General features: G+C 49.3%; 1 long non-coding RNA gene across 1 annotated transcript; it reads right to left on the bottom strand.

The window, feature by feature from the left end:
- Positions 1–2016: 2016 nt before the first annotated feature.
- Positions 2017–20731, bottom strand: LOC116968025. The gene is made up of 3 exons (XR_004410380.1): positions 20639–20731; positions 4152–4229; positions 2017–2255 (listed from the first exon to the last, which is right to left on the bottom strand). It is a non-coding gene; the product is annotated as an uncharacterized LOC116968025 (long non-coding RNA).
- Positions 20732–21371: the final 640 nt, after the last annotated feature.

The following is a 21371-nucleotide window of genomic DNA, read 5'->3' as shown; positions in this document are numbered from 1 at the left end:
TACAATTAGCGTGGTCGGCAGGAGCCCCGTTGGATCACAATTAACTATGAGGCTCCTGTATGGGTTAGTGTGTTTGAAATACCACCCTGTATGTTAGGGGATGACCCCATAGACAACTGCGATCAAAGGTTGTGGTAAATAGAGACCTCTGAACATGAGGAGTGCTGTGTTGGAGAACGGGGGGGGGATTGGGGTGTCTGGATAATTGGGCGTCTTAATCCATCGCCCGTTACATCGAACACCTAATCCGCGTGGCCTTTCCATTTTGCTCCCACAAGGCTGATACAGTATAATCTTCCTAAAGTGGGGGCACTTGCAGATACTTATAACAGATAAGGCTTAAAGGCTTGACTTTAGGACCCTCGGTCGAGTAAACACAATTTCCTTACAACGTCCCTGATAGTTCTAAAAATATCACTAATCTAGCAAAGCATATTCATAAGGAATCCACAAAGTTACACCAAGAGCCAACCAATTCTTGGGCCCAGAGGGGTTTTGTGTCGGGTGGCTGGGAGGCATCGGTACCAGCCTAATACAGTGTCTCGTCATAATCTCGTTGTCATAATCACCGCCTTTTACTGTGTTGCTGCCCCGATCCAGCGTTGCTTAGCTCAGGCAGCTACTGCCCTTGTCACCACAGGACCAGCGCTAATGCTGGCGCAACCAACCGACCCAGAGAAGATTGTTAAAGAGGAATTTCACACACTCACTATTGTGGCAGAAAAAGATCAGCCAGTTGTCTGAAAGGACAAAGAGGAGGGAATGTAGAAGTAAAACCTCGAGTGGTGCAAAGCCGAATGGGCAAGTTAACAATATTGTACAACCTGGGTGATTGATGTAAACTCAGCAACGTGATTAATACATTGATCTAATTAACATTATCGAAGGCCATCGTCTTTGTGTATTTTACGAGCAGACCTGATGATTAACACATTGATCTACTTCACATTATCAAAAGTCATCACCTTAGTGTATAAATATCCTGCTATGCCGACTAACATTGGAAATGTGATCACAGCCTTAGACTGAGACACATCTCCCCTTGCGCATATAAAATCAACCAATTGCTGATGGTTAATGATTTGAGTCCTTGAGTCTTTTTCCGGATCGAGACCGACAGGCAACGTAACTCTCATTCCAGAAGAAAATTCTGCTCACCGTCTCCGTTGCGATGGCTATGCAAAGAGTGCCTTGGGAGGAGGACAAGGGATTGACAACACTGCTCGGGTGATGAAGAATCTCAGCGAGGGAAACCTTTCCCGACTCGTCCCGTCGAGGGAGCAGGAAGCTGCGTTGAGAACGAGGTCCTGTGTGGAATCTGGATGAATAAGCACCAGGTGACGGTCAGGCCGAGGGCTTGTAGATCAAGGAGCCATCACCCACCCCCTCAGTGTTTGCCCTCACAGGGACCCAAGCATATATGGTGTAGGTGGGACAGCTCAGAGTGTCCCACCTGCAACACACCAGGCATGTGGTGGACGGCTCGGCTGAAGCTGAAACTCAGACACACAAGGTCACAGGGTGTAGAACAAGTTGTACACCTGGCCTTGCCTTTCCCTCCACCAGCCAGCCAGCCACTTCCTCCTCAGCCTTAAAACTGGCTCGTTACAAATCCACAAAGGTGGGCGGCCTTGTCATTACCTCTGGCGCCGCCCACCCACCCCTCCGACCCATCCAGGCACACTGGCGACGGCGCAAGCCCGCACACCCACCCGACCCATCCAGGCACACTGGCGACGGCGCAAGCCCGCCCACCAACCCCCCCGACCCATCCAGGCACACTGGCGACAGCGCAAGCCCGCCCACCCTCCAGAGCCAGTCATCCCACCGCCGCAGACAGACAGACAGACGCCTTGCCAATACACAGCGCAGTACGCCGGCCGCCCTCCCGTCCCCACTCCCAGAACGTGCGGCCAGGGCTTCTGTCTGGGGGGAAGGACGGGTCCGCCACTTTGACCAGGCCATCGCACTCCCTCCAGCCGATCACTCATGTGAAGGTGCTAAATTCATCCCTGCCCCCGTCAGAGAGTCAGTCAGTCCTACCTTAGTGGTGTGGTGCTCGCTGTGGTTGACGTGCAGCTCACTCTCTTCTCTTCAGACCGACATCTCCCCGATTATGGCGACTTCATTGGCCGAGCCGGCAATTGTGGCTGTGAACAATTTGCTGAAGATTTGTTTTTTATCAGTTATTTATTCTTGGAAGATTCAGTTGCATTTTGGATCAAAATGCTCTTTTCCCTTTAAAATATCCATTGCTAAAATCAATAAAAGAAAACCTATTTTTTACTCCATCGCACACACAGAAACACCCCTAATATTCAACACTTATTTGTATTGGTTGCAATGAGGTAGGTTGGGAGATTGGGATTGCACCCTTAATTTGGCAGAGTCCATTGTGTCATCTGATAACAGCGTCAGCTGTAAAAGTCAGAAAAGAGTACAATCTGAATGAACTATCTGAGGCCCTGTGCAGTCACAGCCTGCCTGCAAGCCAGCCTCAGCCATTGAACCATTGTAATGAACAGAGGTGTGAATGGCTGCACCTCATCCTTCAGCTACAAAAACTGGCAAGCACACCATTGTTGCTTTTAGTTAATGTTTAAGAAGGAACTGCAGAGGCTGGAAAAATCCAAAGGTAGACAAAAATGCTGGAGAAACTCAGCAGGTGGGGAAGCATCTATGGAGCGAAGGAATAGATGACGTTTCGGGTCGAGACCCTTCTTCAGACGCTTTTAGAGTACTTTGCCACTGGATTATTTTCACTCTCTTTCCAACTTCTATCAAAATTTTGAGTTAACAGCTAACAGTTTCCGGCTTACAGCTAAAAGCAGGCTAAACTTCGCATCAAACTACAATGAATCATGTGTTACTCTGAGCAGTGGCGTAGGGTGGGTTTTGAGCACCCGGGGCAGTTTAAAATATTGCGCCTCCTCATTAGCGGTTTTTGGTCTCTTCCTTCGGGGGATGCGACTTCTTTTGTCGTATCCCCCGTCTCCGCCTGCGCCGAGGCCTAATGGCGGAGCTGGCGGCCTCGGAGCTGGGGCAGCGGTAGCGGCGGCTGGGACAGCGGCAGCGGCGACCAGTACTCGGAGCTGGGCAGCGGCAGCGGCGACAGCGGCAGTGGCGACCAGAACTCGGAGCTGGGCAGCGGCGGCTTGGACAGCGGCAGCCTGGCCTCGGAGCTGGGACTGCGGCGGCAGCGGCTGGGACGGCGGCTGGGACGGCGGCAGCGGCAGCAGCGACCAGAACTAGGAGCTGGGCAGCGGCAGCCAGAACTCGGAGCTGGGCAGCGGCTGGGACTGCGGCAGCGGCAGCCTGGCCTCGGAGCTGGGACAGCAGCAGCGGCTGGGACGGCGGCAGCGGCAGCCTGGCCTCGGAGCTGGGACAGCGGCAGCGGCCGCCCGGCATCGGAGCTGGGACGGCGGCGGCAGCGGCTGAGACGGCGGCAGTGGCAGCGGCGGCCTGGCCTCGAAGCTGGGACAGCGGCAGCGGCCGCCTGGCATCGGAGCTGGGACGGCGGCGGCAGCGGCTGGGACGGCGGCAGTGGCAGCGGCGGCCTGGCCTCGGAGCTGGGACAGCGGCAGCGGCCGCCTGGCATCGGAGCTGGGACGGCGGCGGCACCGGCTGGGACGGCGGCAGCGGTGGCCTGGCCTCGGAGCTGGGGCGGCGGCAGCGGCGAGCTGGCCTCGGAGCGGGGACAGCGACAGCCTGGCCTCGGAGCGGGGACAGCGACAGCAGCCACACGGCATCGGAGCTGGAGCAGCGGCAGCGGCGACCTGGCCTCGGAGCTGGGACAGCGGCGACCAGAACTCGGAGCTGGGGCACGTTCCGGCAGCAGCGGCCACTCAACCCGACCACGGGCCCAGTGGACGACAGCGGCGGTTGGGACAGCGGCAGCGGCCTCGGTGCAGAGATCGCTGGTTGGTTAAAATTGTTGGATACATTTTTAGGGGCGCAAAAAAATTGTTAGATAAAAAAAATTATAAAATGGCAAAAAAATTTACATTTTATTACAATAATTCAGGGGAAGGCTGCTAAAGAGGTGCAGCGTGCCCCACGCTACGCCACTGACTCTGAGGCTTCTCAGAGCAACTTGTAAACTGAATATGAGCCATCCTGTTAAAAGACGAATTTCACAAAACTTTGCTGACCTGGCCTTGTCTTTTCCCTCCATCAGCAGCATCTGGCTCTCGTCCTCAGCTGTACACTTGGCTTGTGAAACCCAATTCCTGGGAGAGGTGAAAGACAACAGGGAAATTATCATCAAACCAGCAGTTAAGGGGAAGAACAGAGTCATTATGGGCAAACACAATATTCATTGGAGGCACATCGATCCTGATGTAAAACAGAACACTGCACTAAGTTGACAAAGCCCATTTATAAGGAAACACTGAAGGAAATTGGAGACATTTCAGAATGCCGCAAAGAATCTTGCCACATTATCAGAAACAATTAGAATACACGAGGGGAGATAGAATCATATGCAAGAAATTTTTGCGATTAAGTATCCCCGCACACTAACGCTATCCTACACACACAAGTGACAATTTACATTTATACCAAGCCAATTAGTCTACAAACCTGTACTTCTTTGGAGTGTGGGAGGAGACCGGAACTTCCCGTAGTAAACCCACTCAGGTCACAGGGAGAACGTACAAACTCCACATCATCAGAAACAATTACAATACACGGGGGGGGGGGGGGGGGGGGATAGAACCATGAGCGAGACAATTCTACAATCTCCCCAAAATACACAAACACCTGGACAGGTGAACAGAACCTGGGGAAAGGCTCATTGTGTGTGACTGTGGCAGTGAATCCTATCGGGTAGCAGAATACATCGACTACTTTCTTAATCCACTGGCACAGCAGCACCAGACCACGGCACACTCCCTTACTATGGACATCGAAGCCCGTCCAGAAACAGAACAGACAGGGACATACAACAGTGAAAAGTATCTCAGAGAAAAACACTGACCTTGACAGACAAGACTAGGCTTTGGTCTAGAAGTGGCCCAGCGAATCAATGTCTTTTCACAGAAAACTGGATGACATTTGGGAATGTGGACACTTTCAGAAACAGAGTCAGAGGAATTCATTCACATCTTTCAAACACACCATCAAGGTTAAAACAACCACCACGAACAAACAAAACATTGACTTTCTGGACACCACAGGCCACTGTCCAAAACACATTTTCAGAGATATATAAAGTCACGTAGAAACTAGAAACTGCAGTCTATGCACTTAAACGTCAACGTAAACAGTGCCACACTTCATGCTCAGGAGATACAGGCCACAGCAGAAGAATTCACAGACAGGACGCCAGAGTAATATTCCAGGGGACGATCAGTTCAGATCTGGCAGCAAATACATCCAGCAGCACCGGATCCAGTCTCTCGTGATCTTGGGCTTGGAATCTAATACGGACAGGTCACCCCTTCAGAGGAAGAGAGGCGAAAGGAAGCAGACTGAGGCCCAGGGAGCCGTTGGTGAGAGGAGGAGTTGCCTGGAGCTGTGAGTATAAAAACAGCGCGGGGCTTGCGTTTACAGAGGCCCGGGGAGCCGTTGGTGAGAGGAGGAGTTGCCTGCAGCTGTGAGTATATACCCAAATCTGCAACGTTCCATCTTACTTCCAGAGAAGGATTCTGGTGGAAGCCTCTGATTGGTGGAAGAGGATCAGAGGAAGCAGCTGATTGGCTTGTATCCCGGGTAAGGCTTTATTGTATTCGGATAAGGGGGAGAATGAGGGCCAGGGCAGTTTACTGTTCTGGATGTCAGATGTGGGAGGTCGTGGAGTCTGAGTGCTCTCCAGACGTCCACATCTGCGCCAGGTGCGTCGAGATGGGGCTCCTAAGGGACCGTGTTAGGAACCTGGAGCCGCAATTCGATGACCTCTGTCTGCTCAGGGAGAGCGAGGAGGTCATAGAAAAGAGTTACAGGGAGGTGGTCACTCCAAGACCACGGGAGACAGAAAACTGGGTCACAGTTAGGAAGGGCAATGGGCAGAGGCAGGGACTGGTGAGTACCCCGGTGGCTCTACACCTTGAAAATAAGTACTCATGTTTGAGTAAGGGTGGGGCAGACAGCCTACCTGGGGGCAGCGACAGCGGCCGGGCCTCTGGCACAAAGACCGGTCCTGTTGCTCAGAAGGGTACGGAAAAGAAGAGGAGGGCAATTGTAATAGGGGACTCTATAGTCAGGGGGTCGGATAGGCGATTCTGTGGACGTAGACAGGAGACCCGGATGGTAGTTTGCCTCCCTGGTGCCAGGGTCAGGGATGTGTCTGAACGTGTCCAAGAAATCCTGAAATGGGAGGGAGAGGAGCCTGAGGTTGTGGTACATATAGGTACCAACGACATAGGTAAAAAAAGAGAAGAGGTCCTGAAAGAAGAATTTAGGGAGTTAGGTAGAGAGTTAAGGAAAAGGACTGCAAAGGTAACAATCTCAGGATTACTGCCTGTGCCACGCGACAGTGAGAGTAGGAATGGAGCGAGGTGGAGAATAAATGCGTGGATGAGGGACTGGTGCAGTGGGTATGGATTCAAGTTTCTGGATCATTGGGATCTCTTTTGGGGAAGGTGCGACCTGTACAGAAAGGACGGGTTGCACTTGAACTCGAGGGGGACCAATATCCTGGCGGGGAGATTTGCAAAGGCTACTGGGGAGACTTTAAACTAGTATGGTTGGGGGGAGGGACTCGAATTGTGAAAGCTAGCAGTCAGTGTGTAAGGCAGGAGGCAGAGAATGGTAGCACTCTGACCCAAAATGTAGGGGAGAGAGAAGAAAAAGGCAATAAACAGAGAATAAGATATGGTGGGTTTTTTAAATGTGTATATTTTAATGCTAGGAGCATTGTAAGAAAGGTGGATGAACTTAGAGCCTGGATTGACACCTGGTTTTCAAGGGAAATTGGACACTTGGTTCGGAAAAAGAGGGAGATCTACAATAATTATAGGCAGCATGGAGTAAATGAGGTGCTTGAGGAGTATAAAGAATGTAAAAAGAATCTTAAGAAATAAATTAGAAAAGCTAAAAGAAGATATGAGGTTGCTTTGGCAAGTACGGTGAAAGTAAACCCAAAGGGTTTCTACAGCTATATTAATAGCAAAAGGATAACGAGGGATAAAATTGGTCCATTAGAGAGTCAGAGTGGACAGCTATCTGCAGAGCCAAAAGAGATGGGGGAGATATTGAACAATTTATTTTCTTCGGTATTCACCAAGGAGAAGGATATTGAATTATGTGAGGTAAGGGAAACAAGTAGAGTAGCTATGGAAACTATGAGATTCAAAGAAGAGGAAGTACTGACACTTTTGAGAAATATAAAAGTGGATAAGTCTCCAGGTTCGGACAGGATATTCCCTAGGACATTGAGGGAAGTTAGTGTAGAAATAGCAGGGGCTATGACAGAAATATTTCAAATGTCATTAGAAACGGGAATAGTGCCGGAGGATTGGCGTACTGCGCATGTTGTTCCATTGTTTAAAAAGGGGTCTAAGAGTAAACCTAGCAATTATAGACCTGTTAGTTTGACGTCAGTGGTGGGCAAATTAATGGAAAGGATACTTAGAGATAATATATATAAGCATCTGGATAAACGGGGTCTGATTAGGAACAGTCAACATGGATTTGTGCTGGAAGGTCATGTTTGACTAATCTTCTTGAATTTTTTGAAGAGGTTACTCGGGAAATTGATGAGGGTAAAGCAGTGGATGTTGTATATATGGACTTCAGTAAGGCCTTTGACAAGGTTCCTCATGGAAGGTTGGTTAAGAAGGTTCAATGGTTGGGTATTAATGGTGGAGTAGCAAGATGGATTCAACAGTGGCCGAATGGGAGATGCCAGAGAGTAATGATGGATGGTTGTTTGTCAGGTTGGAGGCCAGTGACTAGTGGGGTGCCACAGGGATCTGTGTTGGGTCCACTGTTGTTTGTCATGTACATCAATGATCTGGATGATGGTGTGGTAAACTGGATTAGTAAGTATGCAGATAATACTAAGATAGGTGGGGTTGTGGATAATGAAGTAGATTTTCAAAGTCTACAGAGAGATTTATGCCAGTTGGAAGAGTGGGCTGAAAGATGGCAGATGGAGTTTAATGCTGTTAAGTGTGAGGTGCTACATCTTGGCAGGACAAATCAAAATAGGACGTACATGGTAAATGGTAGGGAATTGAAGAATGCAGGTGAACAGAGGGATCTGGGAATAACTGTGCACAGTTCCCTGAAAGTGGAATCTCATGTAGATAGGGTGGTAAAGAAAGCTTTTGGTGTGCTGGCCTTTATAAATCAGAGCATTGAGTATAGAAGTTGGGATATAATGTTAAAATTGTACAAGGCATTGGTGAGGCCAATTCTGGAGTATGGTGTATAATTTTGGTCGCCTAATTATAGGAAGGATGTCAACAAAATAGAGAGAGTACAGAGGAGATTTACTAGAATGTTGCCTGGGTTTCAGCAACTAAGTTACAGAGAAAGGTTGAACAAGTTAGGGCTTTATTCTTTGGAGCGCAGAAGGTTAAGGGGGGACTTGATAGAGGTCTTTAAAATGATGAGAGGGATAGACAGAGTTGACGTGGATAAGCTTTTCCCACTGAGAGTAGGGAAGATTCAAACAAGGGGACATGACTTGAGAATTAAGGGACAGAAGTTTAGGGGTAACATGAGGGGGAACTTCTTTACTCAGAGAGTGGTGGCTGTGTGGAATGAGCTTCCAGTGAAGGTGGTGGAGGCAGGTTCGTTTTTATCATTTAAAAATAAATTGGATAGTTATATGGACGGGAAAGGAATGGAGGGTTATGGTCTGAACGCAGGTGTATGGGACTAGGGGAGAATACGTGTTCGGCACGGACTAGAAGGGTCGAGATGGCCTGTTTCCGTGCTGTAATTGTTATATGGTTATATGGAAGCAGACTGAGGCACTGTGAATGGAAGGGCATGATTAAGGGCATGTCCCACTTTCACGACCTAATTCACGATCTCTGCCGAGTTTGCCCTTGACTCATACTCGCAGCATGGTCGTCACGAGGTCGTAGGAGGTTGTAGGTAGGTTGTGATGCTAGTCGTAGGTATCAAGTAGGTCGGGGCGTATTTCTAACCTGTTGAAAAATATCCACGAGTAAAAAAGGTTGTGAATTAGTCGTGAAAGTGGGACACCCCCTTTCGTTCATTGTAATATGATTTATATAAGAGGCACAAATATTTACCTCTACTTTCTCTGTAACAGGAGGCTGCTAGGATTACATTAACCAGAGAAAATTACAATGCAGAACTTGGCAGGACAATCTCCAATCTCCAGTGAAAACCTCCTCCTTGGGCCACAAGCCTACAGTTACAACCAGGTGTGTCGGAAGGAACTGGAGATGCTGGTTTAAACAGAAGATAAACATAAAAAGCTGGAGTAACTCAGCTGGTCAAGTAGCATCTTTGGAGAAAAGGAATAGGTGACGTTTCGGGTGGAGACCCTTCTTCTGACCAGGTGCTGATTTAATCAACTCTCCCTCCCCCCACACACACAGCTCAAACATTGCCTTACCGAGACAAACCCTGACATCCGAGGACAGACCTCCCCCCCTCCCCAATCTCCAGCTTACATTCAGACCCCAGCCCCATATCCACAGCCCCCATCATTTCACTCACAGCTACTCACGACTCACTTCAACATCCATGATAGACCTGTTACCTGTGGGCTCCAACACTCTCCTGATCCCATCCCATCTCCAGCCTCCCACGGGCCTCCACCAGCGACTCCGCCAACCCTCAGCCTCTCCACTGTCCATCAACGGACCAGAGCTGTCGCCTCACCTGAATTCCAGGCTCAGCACCAGGCCCACAGCATATATGCATGCAGACTCAAACACACCAAATGGTCTGACTTCTCCTGGGTCCTACTGCTCCCCCCCCCCCCCCACCCACTTCCTACAGGGCACCTCAGTAATGATTCCACTGGGTCTGCCCCATCCCCTTCTTTTCACCATGTTACTCCAACCACCTCCCACCCATACACTAGACCTCACGCTCCCCCCCCCCTCTCTTCACTAAACCCTCACCATCCCCTTACAGCACCTCTCCTCTACCTCTGTACACTCCCCTGCCCTCCTCTGACCCAAACCCACACCCTTATCGTGTCTTCTCCAGCCTCCCTGACATCCACCTTTCCGACAAAGAACGGTCTGCCGTCAACAGAGGTTACAGTGGTAATGAGGGATTTCAATATGCAAGTACACTAAAAAAATCAAGCTGGTACTGAATACCACGAGAAGGAATTTCCCCAATGGGCAGTCGAGCCCATTAGGGAATGGCGAAGGCCAGCACTCTCTGCACCACCCTCCGCCCCCCCCCCCCCCCCCCCCCCCCTTCCCCCCCACCACCACACACAGTGTGAGGCTGCTGGTTCAGGGAGAGAAGAGCGAATGGAAGGGATGGGCGGGGGAGCAGGGCTGCATCTCACACACACTGTCTGCGAGGCTGCTGCTGCCTCAGCTGCAATGCTGCACCAGTGCCTCTGGACAAGTGTTTGGGCAGCAAAACCCGTCCCTCACGCTTGGTTCAGAGGGACGGAGTTGTGGCTCCTCTCACTGTTTAAGGAGTGAGGTTCAAGCCAGAGATGGAAGCGCAGACATAGACCCCATGCTCAGAGTGTGGGTTTGATGCTGCACAGAATGCAGCCGCTCTCAAATAGTCCCTGCAGCAGCAACGTGAGGCCGAAGGGCTTTGGACAAATGTAAGTGGCCACATCCCAAGAGTTTAAAATCTTTGATCATTTTACCCCAATCACCACACTTGACTACTCTGTTTTTGAAGTGCTCACAACCTGTGTGAACCTGAATGGTCAAATGGTGGAATTGGTAAACATCTGTTACAGAGAACCCACACCACACGCAGCAGTCCGGCAAAAGCCTACTTTCATTATTCAAAGTCAACTTTGCAGAATCACAATGGGGACAATTACAGCTGCTAAAACACCTCTGATTATTCAAACTCCTTTGCTGGGACAGTGATTCAAAGGCAGGTCTCAACGTTTCTGGGACAGAGAGCCCAGACACCCAACCTTACTGTTGTGAGGGCTGATTCACTGAGTTCACAAATTGCCCAAATGTTGACAGGCAGACAAATATTCCCATGGCTATGTGTGTGGGAAGGAACTGCAGATGCTGGATTATACCGATGATATCTTCAGGATTCTGACCGGATACGTCACCTATTCCTTTCCTCCAGAGATGCTGCCTGACCTGCTGAGTTACTTACTCTTCCCCTCTCTCTCCCTAATCTACAAATAAAAGTTAACTATGTTTATAAAACACAAGGTTAAATCAAGCACTGAGCTAGTCTCGAATGAAAAGTTTATCTTATCTGGACCACTCGTGACCCATGATTTACTGGGTGCTTCTAATTAAACCCAAGCATTTTCCCAAACATCGAACTGTTTCTAAGCCAGCAGCTTGTGGGCACGTGGTGCTGTTAGCAGACAACTCCATCTTTGCTGCAAAGCCTCATTACATTCCACCCCTGGGAGTTGTCTGTCTACAGAACCCATCTACCTACTCGTCACTGAGTGCACAAGTTAAAGTAGGAATAGTAGAAGGGTCAGTGCCTCTCCTTGACAATTCTTGTCAGTCACCCCACAATACCCTATCTATGCGTCTCATCATTTTATATACTTCTCTCAACTCTCCCCTCAACCTCTGATGTTCTAAGTCTATCCAACCTCTCCCTGTAGCCCTTTAATCCAGACAGCATTCTGGTAAATCTCCTCTGCACCCTCTCAAAAGCCTACATAGCTTTCCTGTAATGGGGCGACCAGAACAGCACGCAATACTCCAAATGTGGCCTCACCAAAAACCTATATATCTGCATCATGACTTCCATCCAGACGCTTATATTCAATGCCCCTTGTAATGAAGGCAAGCAGACCATCTACTTTCTTTACCACCCTATCTATTTGTGCTGCCACCTTCAGTCAGTTATGAACTTGGACTCCAAGATCCCTCAGCACATCTCTGCTATGAAGGGTCTTGCCATGAACTGTATTCTTTCCCCTTACGTTCAACATCCCAAAGTGCGATACCTCACACTTGCTGGGGTTTAACTCCATCTGCCTTTTCTCTGCCATTTCTGCAGCTGATCTATATGCCACTGCATCTTCTGACAGCATCTTCTGACAGCCTTCCTCACTGTCTGCAACTCCTCCAATGTTGGTGTCGTCCACAAACTTACTCACCGTCCCATCTAAATTTATGTCCAAGTCATTTATATGAATCAAACAGCAGAGGTCCCAGCACAGATCCCTGCGGAACTCCACTGATCACAGGCCTCCAGCCAGAATATCTCCCTCCCACCACAACCTTCTATTTCTGTGAATAAGCAAGTTCTGAATTCTGCTTTAAGCACACAACCGGCATGGGTATCAGAATCAGGACCTGTTCCCTTTTAGCATTGCCCACCCCCACCGTCAGTCTCCGTATCGCAAAGCAGACTTTTCCCAAAGGATTAAGATCTTGTATTCATTGGCGTTTAGAAAGATGAGGGGGATCTTATAGAAACATATAAAATTATAAAAGAACTGGATAAACAAGATGCAGGAAAAATGTTCCCAATGCTGGGCGAGTCCAGAAACAGGGGCCACAGTCTTAGATTAAAGGGGATGCCATTTAAAACTGAGGTGAGAAAAACCTTTTTCACCCAGAGTTGTGAATTTGTTGAATTCCCTGCCACAGAGGGCAGTGGAGGCCAAATCACCGGATGGATTTAAGAGCGAGTTAGATAGAGCTCTAGGGGCTAGTGGAGTCAAGGGATATGGGGAGAAGGCAGGCACGGGTTATTGATTTGGGACGATCTGCCATGATCACAATGAATGGCGGTGCTGGCTCGAAGGGCCGAATGGCTTCCTCCTGCACCTAATTTCTATGTTTCTATGATCCTCGGAGCAGATCCATGGACAGGTTGATGTGGTAGTTGTTCATGGATTTTTCTTCTGAATAAAGTTATTTTTTTGAAATAAACACGAATGTTATAGTTGGAATAAACCTCATCTTGTAAAGAGAAAAAGAGCAGAAGGAAGCGCTGAGAGACTTGCAGCTTGAGTGGTTCTGAGTCACCGAGTGAGGTTGCCGAGTCTACACGCTGTACGATTGGGACCGCGCTTCACCCTTCTTCTCTCTGGAGACGAGGCAGATACATTAGTGGCATTTAAGGGACTTTTGGATGGTCCTGTCATGTGATCATGTTCAGATGCGTCCAGCGAGGGTACACAGTTGGTCCTACGTGAGGGCGTACCGCCGGTCAGCTGAACACCAAAATGCTCTCCTAATGTTGGAGGAGCTGCCTAATGCCCTCCACCAGCTCAGGAGAGGCACGTCCCCAGGACTGGATGGGCTGATGGTGGAGCTCCTTGGGACCTGTGGGATGTCTTGAGGGGCGATTACATGAAGGTGCTGAGGGAGAGCCTGGCGACCGGGGACATGGCCCTCTCATGGCACAGGGCAGTTGTAGTCGCAGGGCAGAGATGCACAGGGCATGTAGCAGGGGCTCTCATGGCACAGGGCAATTATAGTCCTGTTGCCCAAGAAGACGATCTCCTCTGTCTGCCCAGCGTCCGTTTGGCCCCTCTCCTCAGCACGGAGTACAAGGGTAAAGGCCAATCATCTGGGCTCCATGTTGTACCAAAGTAATGCAACAGGTAAAATATGCTTCTCAGCTAAGAACATAGTTGTCTGCTATAAGCATTGATGCTATAAGCAGGCTCGCTTGGAAAAGAGAGTGGACTTTGGAAAATAATTGTGTTCACATTCAGGACAGCATGGTGGCACTGTGGTAGAGTTGCTGCCTTACAGCGCCGGAGACACAGGTTCGATCCTGACCACAGGTCTGCACGGAGTTTGTACGTTCTCCCCGTGACCTGCATGGATTTTCTCTGGGTTCCCCCCACACTCTAAAGATGGTTTCAGTAAAATTGTAAATTGTCCCCCATGTGTGGGATAGTGTTAGAGACAATTGGTGCAGTAGTAGGCCATTCGCCCTTCGAGCCAGCACCGCCATTCAATGTGATCATGGCTGATCATCCCCAATCAGTACCCCGTTCCTGCCTTCTCCCCATATACCCTGACCCCGCTATTTTTAAGAGCCCTATCTAGCTCTCTCTTGAAAGCATCCAGAGAGCCTGCCTCACCGCCCTGTGAGGTAGAGAATTCCACAGACTCACCACTCTCTGTGAGAAAATGTGTTTCCTTGTCTCTGCTTTAAATGGCTTACTACTTATTCTTAAACTATGGCCCCTGGTTCTGGATTCCCCCAACATCGGGAACATGTTTTATGCCTCTAGCGTGTCCAAGCCCTTAACAGCCTTATATGTTTCAATGAGATGCCCTCTCATCCTTCTAAACTCCAGAGTGTGCAGGTCCAGCTGCTCCATTCTCTCAGCATATGACAGTCCCGCCATCCCGGGAATTAACCTTGAAAGCTTGTCACAGACTCGGTGGGCCAAAGGACCTGTTTCCGCCCTGTATCTCTAAACTAAACTCGGAAGAACCAGTAAATCATGGGATCTCAGATCATACAGCTCGAGGACAGACTGCAAGAAGACAAGACAAACGTTTCTTGCCAGAGACATCCGAGCTGTAGCTCAACTAAATAAACCCTGTTCCCATAGCTAATATAACAAGGGATAGTCGAGTGTAGGTTGGTGAAGAAGTGCAGGATTATTGAGCTTGTGTGCACACTGTGTGTGAGCTGACCGGACTTCATCTGGGACCGGGATCGGAATGGTGCCAGACCCTTGAGTTCCCAGACCTGCCGTCCCGAGCAGAGCCTCCGATGGGAAGAGGTACTGGTTGCTACCACTCACATCACTGAAGGCGCGAGGAGCAGAAGGGTGAGGTTTGTGCCTTTGATTCTTTTTCCTGTATTTTCCTAGAATGAACAGCTCTTTGTTACCTTGAACCTTTTTTGTAACAGTTTAAGAATAAGGGTGGGTCATTTAGGACTGAGATGATGAAAAACATTTTCACCCAGAGAGTTTCAAATCTGTGGAATTCTCTGCCACAGGCAGTGGAGGCCAATTCTCTGGATGTTTTGAAGAGAGAGTTATATATAGCTCTTCGGGATCGAACAATAGAAAATAGGTGCAGGAAGAGGCCATTCGGCCTAACGAGCCAGCACCGCCATTCTTTGTGAGCATGGCTGATCGTCCCCTATCAATAGCCCGTGCCTGCCTTTCCCCATATCCCTTGACTCCACTAGCCCCTAAAGCTCTATCTAACTCTCTCTTATATCCATCCAGTAACTTGGCCTCCACTGTCTGTGGCCATCTGGGGATGTTGGAATAGAGGGATATGGGGAGAAAGCAGGAACAGGGTACTGATTTAGGATGATCAGCCATGATCATATTGAATGGCGGTGTTGGCTCATAGTACCAAATGGCCTACTCCTGCACCCATATTCTATGTTTCTATGAAATATTCTCCAATCATTGGTCCGAATCTTGGAAAACCTGCTTGTATCGTTACATTGATAGCGTAGTTAGCAGGATTTGGTGAAATGGTGGAGATAGAAGATTGGAAAGTCAGAACTGAGACATTCAGGGTACCAGGGTGGACGGACAATGGGAAGGTACACAAAATTGCTGGGGAAACTCAGCGGGTGCAGCAGCATCTATGGAGCGAAGGAAATAGGCGACGTTTCGGGCCGAAACCCTTCTTCAGACTGATGGGGGGGGGGGGGGGGGGAGAACGAAGGAAAAGGGGAGGAGGAGGAGGAGCCCGAGGGCGGGGGGATGGGAGGGTGGGAGGAGACAGCTAGAGGGTTAAGGAAGGGGAGGAGACAGCAAGGGCTAGCAAAATTGGGAGAATTCAATGTTAATACCATCCGGACGCAAGGTCCCCAGACGGAATATGAGGTGCTGTTCCTCCAATTTCCGCTGTTGCTCACTCTGGCAATGGAGGAGACCCAGGACAGAGAGGTCGGATTGGGAATGGGAGGGGGAGTTGAAGTGCTGAGCCACCGGGAGTTCAGGTAGGTTATTGCGGACTGAGCGGAGGTGTTCGGCGAAACGATCGCCCAACCTACGCTTAGTCTCCCCGATGTAAATCAGCTGACATCTAGAGCAGCGGATGCAGTAGATGAGGTTGGAGGAGATACAGGTGAACCTTTGTCGCACCTGGAACGACTGTTTGGGTCCTTGAATGGAGTCGAGGGGGGAGGTGAAGGGACAGGTGTTGCATTTCTTGCGGTTGCAACGGAAAGTGCCCGGGGAGGGGGTGGTGCGGGAAGGAAGGGCAGAATTGACGAGGGAGTTGCGGAGGGAGCGGTCTTTGCGGAAGGCAGACATGGGGGGAGATGGGAAGATGTGGAGAGTGGTGGGGTCACGTTGGAGGTGGCGGAAATGGCGGAGGATTATGTGTTGTATTTGCCGGCTGGTGGGGTGAAAGGTGAGGACCAGAGGGACTCTGCCCTTGTTGCGAGTGCGGGGATGGGGAGAGAGAGCAGTGTTACGGGGTATGGATGAGACCCTGGTGTGAGCCTCGTCTATGGTGGCGGAGGGGAATCCCCGTTCCCTGAAGAACGAGGACATTTCCGATGCCCTGGTATGGAATGTCTCATCCTGGGAACAGATGCGGCGTAGGCGGAGGAATTGGGAGTAGGGGATGGAGTCTTTACAGGGGGCAGGGTGGGAAGACGTGTAGCCCAGATAATGGGAAGGGTTGGTCGCTCAGCGGATGTAAGAAGCATGGGCGGCACAATGGTGTAGCTGGTGGAGCCAGGTATAATGGTGACTTTGGGTGGAGTTTGCATGTTCTCGCTGTAATCAAGTGGGTTTCTTCTCGGTGCTCCAGTTTCCTACCACATCCCAAAGGTATGCAGGTTTGTAGGTTAAATGGCCTCAGTAAATAGTGTGTAGGGAGTAGTTGAGGAAGTGGGATAACATAGGACTAGTGTGAATAGATGATTGATAAGGACATAGTGGGGCAAAGGGCCTGTTTCAATGGCACATCTCCAAACTAAACTAAATGGGGCCACCTCAGTATTGGGAGAGAGAGTTGGGGGATAAGATGGAAAAGCTGCCACACTTCTGGTCCAAGGTGAGGTCCCGTCAGCACACTCACAGTGTGCGCACACTCAATAATCCCGCATTTCTTCCCCAACCCACACTCAACTATCCTTTGTTAGACTAGGTATGGGAACAGGGGCTATTTAGTTGAGCTACATGGGTGGCATTTTATGGGTGGCACGGTGGCATAGCGCCAGAGACCCAAGTTCGATCCTGACTATACGAGTTTGTACATTCTCCCCAGTGGCCTGCGTGCGTTTTTTCCAAGATCTTTTTTTGTTTTCTCTCTGCATTGTGCTTTGGGATGTTGAATGTAAGGGGAAGGTATACAGTTAATGGTATGACCCTTAACTGCATGGATGTGCAGAGGGAACTTGGAGTCCAACTTCATAATAAATGAATGAATGAGACAAATCGCAGTGAAATTCCCCCCCCACCCCCACAGCGGTTCCTTCACACCGGGTCCTCCTTTCTTCCGGCAGAGTGTCCTCTGGCTCCGAGGCCTGTCCTCGGCCACCAGCACCCTCGACGACCCATGATGCTCCACCGACCCAAGAGGCTTCCCTGTGGCCTCCTGGGAGGCGTCAGAACTCACTGAAGGTGGCAGCACAAATAAAATAGGTTCTAAATGAAGACATATGGTCTGTTTACCTTCATTACAAGGGGCATTGAATATAAGAGTCTGGAAATCATGATGCGGATCTATAGGTTTTTGGTGAGGCCACATTTAGAGTAATGTGTGCAGTTCTGGTCGCCCCATAACAGGAAAGCTGTGTAGGCTTTGGAGAGGGTACAGAGCAGGTTTACCAGAATGCTGTCTGGATTAGAAGGTTTCAGGTACAGGGAGAGGTTGGATAGATTTGGATTGTCTGAAACGTCAGAGGTTGAGGAATTACTTGATAGAAGTACATTAAAATGATGAGACGCATAGATAAGGTAGACAGTCGGAACATTTTTCCAAGGATGGAAATGCCTCACACCAGCATGTTCCTGGAGAGAGGCCAACACAGGAAGGACAGCAATCTTCTGACCATGGATTGATATTGTGGGGCGACTGACGGGAACTGTCAGGGAAAGGAACAGACCCTTCTACTATTCCTGCTTTTAACTTGTGCACTCTGTGACGAGTCGGTAGATGGGTTCTGTAAACGGACAACTCCCAGGGGTGGAATGTAATGTAAGGGTTAACCAAAGAGGCTTTGCAGCAAAGATGGAGTTCTCTGCAAACAGCACCACGTGCCCACAAGCAGCTGGCTTAGAAACAGTTCGATGTTTGGGAAAATGCTAGGGCTCAATTAGAAGCACCCAATACATCATGGGTCACGAGTGGTCCAGATAAGATAAACTTTTCATTCGAGACTAGCTCAGTGCTTGATGTTTTGGCTCAAGAAGAACAGCTAGTTTTATAAACATAGTTAACTTTTGTATGTAAATTGGAGTAGAATCACAGGCTTACTGAAGATATACTAATTTAATGCTGAATGGTCAAATGGTTGAACGGTAGACATCTGTTTCAGAGAATCCCCACAACACACAGCTGTTTAGCAAAACTACTTTCATTATTTAAAGTTCAAATCCATCCCTCTGGGTATCTTTCACCTCTCCAATGTTCCTGCTCTCCCTCAAATGAATCAATTCCTTTTGCAACATTAAATCTCAACCACGTGGCATAGAGTTTCAAATACTGCTGAAGAAATTTAACGAATCAGCTACTGTTGTGCCCTTTGAACGGAATCACTCAGCGGCTGAAGCTGGTTGATGTAAAAGAGAAACACATTCTAATGAAGACCCTCTCGGTAGAATCTCCCAAACTCAAAGTACATCGAGTTTATATTGGCTTTAAATACAGAGACAACAACAAACCATGAACGGGATCCCACTACTGGCTACATCTTCCCATCTCCCCCCCTTTCTGCTTTCCACAGAGATCGCTCCCTCTGAAACTCCCTGGTCAACTCGTCCCTTCCCACCCAAACCACCCGCTCCACAGGTACTTTTCCCTGCAACCACAGGAGATTCAACACCTGTCCCTTTACCTCCCCCTCGACTCCATCCAAGGACCCAAACAGTCTTTCCAGGTGAGGCAGAGGTTCACTTGTACTTCCTCCAACCTCATCTACTGTATCTGCTGTTCCAGGTGTCAACTTCTCTACATCAGCAAGATCGAGCACAAGCTCAGCGATCGTTTCACTGAACACCTCCACTCAGTCCATCTTAACATACCTAATCTCCCGGTGGTTCAGCAATTCAGCTACCCCTCCCATTCCAAATCTGACATTTCTGTCCTGGGTCTCCTCCAGTGTCAGAGTGTGGCCCAGCACAAATTGGAGGAACAGCACCTCATATTTGGCTTCGGTCGTTTACACCCCAGCAGCATGAACATTGACTTCTCTAACATCAGATGGCCCTTGCGTTTCCTCTCCATCCCCTCCCCCTTCCCAGTTCTCCCACCAGTCTTACTGTCTCCAACTTCATTCTATCTTTCTCACGCCCCCTCCCCTGACGAAGGGTCTCGACACAAAACGTCACCTATTACCTCTCTCCAGAGATGCTGCCTGACCCGCTGAGTTACTCCAGCATTCTGTGTCTCCCTTCGATTTAAAGCCAGCATCTGCAGTTCTTTCCTACACAATAATCAATGAATTATCAAGTGCTAAAATTATTTACTGATAATTATCTACTGAGTGCAGACAAGTGAACTTTGAGGAATCACAATGGGGACATATTGTAGCTGCCAAGACACCTCTGATTATTCCTTTGCTGAGACAGTGATTCAAAGGCAAGTCTAAAAGCTTCCCAATCTGAAGAAGGGTCTCGACCCGAAACATCACCCTTGCCACTTTTCATTTCACTGCACATCTCGTATGTGTATGTGTCAAATAAACTTGATTTGACTTCCTTCTCTCCAGAGATGCTGCCTGTTCCGCTGAGTTATTCCAGCTTTTTGTGTCTATCCTCGGTTTATAAAGCAGCATCTGCAGTCCCTTCTTACACACATTACTGTTGTGAGGGCTGACTCTCTGAGTACACAAATACACCAATTATTGACAGGCATACAAATATCCCCATGGCCATGTGTGTCGGAAGGCACTGCAGATACTGGTTTATACCGATGAAACCCTCGGGGTTCTGACCCGAGACGCCACCTATTCCTTTCCTCCAGAGATGCTGCCTGACCTGCTGGGTTACTCCAGCATTTTGTTTTTATGCCCATGACCATTCTTGATGTGCCAAGTGACAAATCAGTCTGGTCTGGATATTCCTTCATCTCTATTACAGCAGTGTGAAATATCTTTAGCTGAAGTTTACGGGTTTGCTGTAGGTCAATAAACACCCAATTGTCTTTGTTGGCAAAGCTGTCCTTAAAATTCCAAAATTACTATAGTTTCCAATGTACATGTGAACAATAATTCTGAATGTTGGTTCTTGTTTGGAATTAACGGCTGCTGCTCCAACATAAACTTACAACCTGTGATGCAATAAAACACGTTTCGAGGAATGGGATTAATGAATAAGAAAATAACATTGTGGGCTACAAACAACTATCTTTACCACAACAAACTACAGTAAAGTACTGATAAAGGCACAAACCTCAGGCTTTCTTCTGTACATCATTGTGTGATGTCGGCGACGGCTGGTGTGGACAACTCGAGGGTCCCGACACCGCGCGCGCGCACATCACGGTCCTCACTGAAGTCTCTCTCGCTCCGTCTCTCCCGCTTTCTCTCTTCTACAAGTTGAAGTTCCTGTCAGCTGATTGAAGCAAGCACGTATAGGTTGTGACCACTTGTAAAACAAAGCAGTGGTCACGTATGAAGATCGGGGTAAAATGATGAAAGATTTTAAACTCCTGGGATGTGGCCATGACATTTGTGCAAAGCCCATCCATCGGCCTCACGTTGCTGCTGTTGCTGCTGCAGCGACAGTTTGAGAGCGGCTGCATTCTGTGCAGCATCAAGCCCACAACTAACTAACTCAGAGCCGCGTGAGGTCTGTGTCTGCACTTCCATCACTGGCTTCCTTCAACCTCACTCTTTAAACAGTGAGAGGAGCCACAACTCCGTCCCTCTGTCTGTCTGAACCGAAGATTATAGAGGAGCTATAATCTTTGGTCTGGACCAAGCGTGAGGGACGGGTGTGAGATGCTGCAGCACCTGCAGCCCCGTCCCGCCCATCCCTGGCCCAGTGTCAGCGCGCATGCGCGCGCGAGCGAGCGAGCCCGGTGTGGAGAGAGCAGCTGCCCAACCGCCAAACCGCCCCCCCAACCGCCAACCGCTCCCCCGACACGTGACGGGGGCCAGTCCGCCTTTAACCGGCGCCATTC

This window comes from Amblyraja radiata, chromosome 43 (assembly GCF_010909765.2).
Source record: "Amblyraja radiata isolate CabotCenter1 chromosome 43, sAmbRad1.1.pri, whole genome shotgun sequence".
Classification (NCBI taxonomy): domain Eukaryota; kingdom Metazoa; phylum Chordata; class Chondrichthyes; order Rajiformes; family Rajidae; genus Amblyraja; species Amblyraja radiata.
The sequence above is the reverse complement of the archived record's forward strand: the minus strand, read 5'-3'. Positions and strand labels throughout refer to the sequence as shown.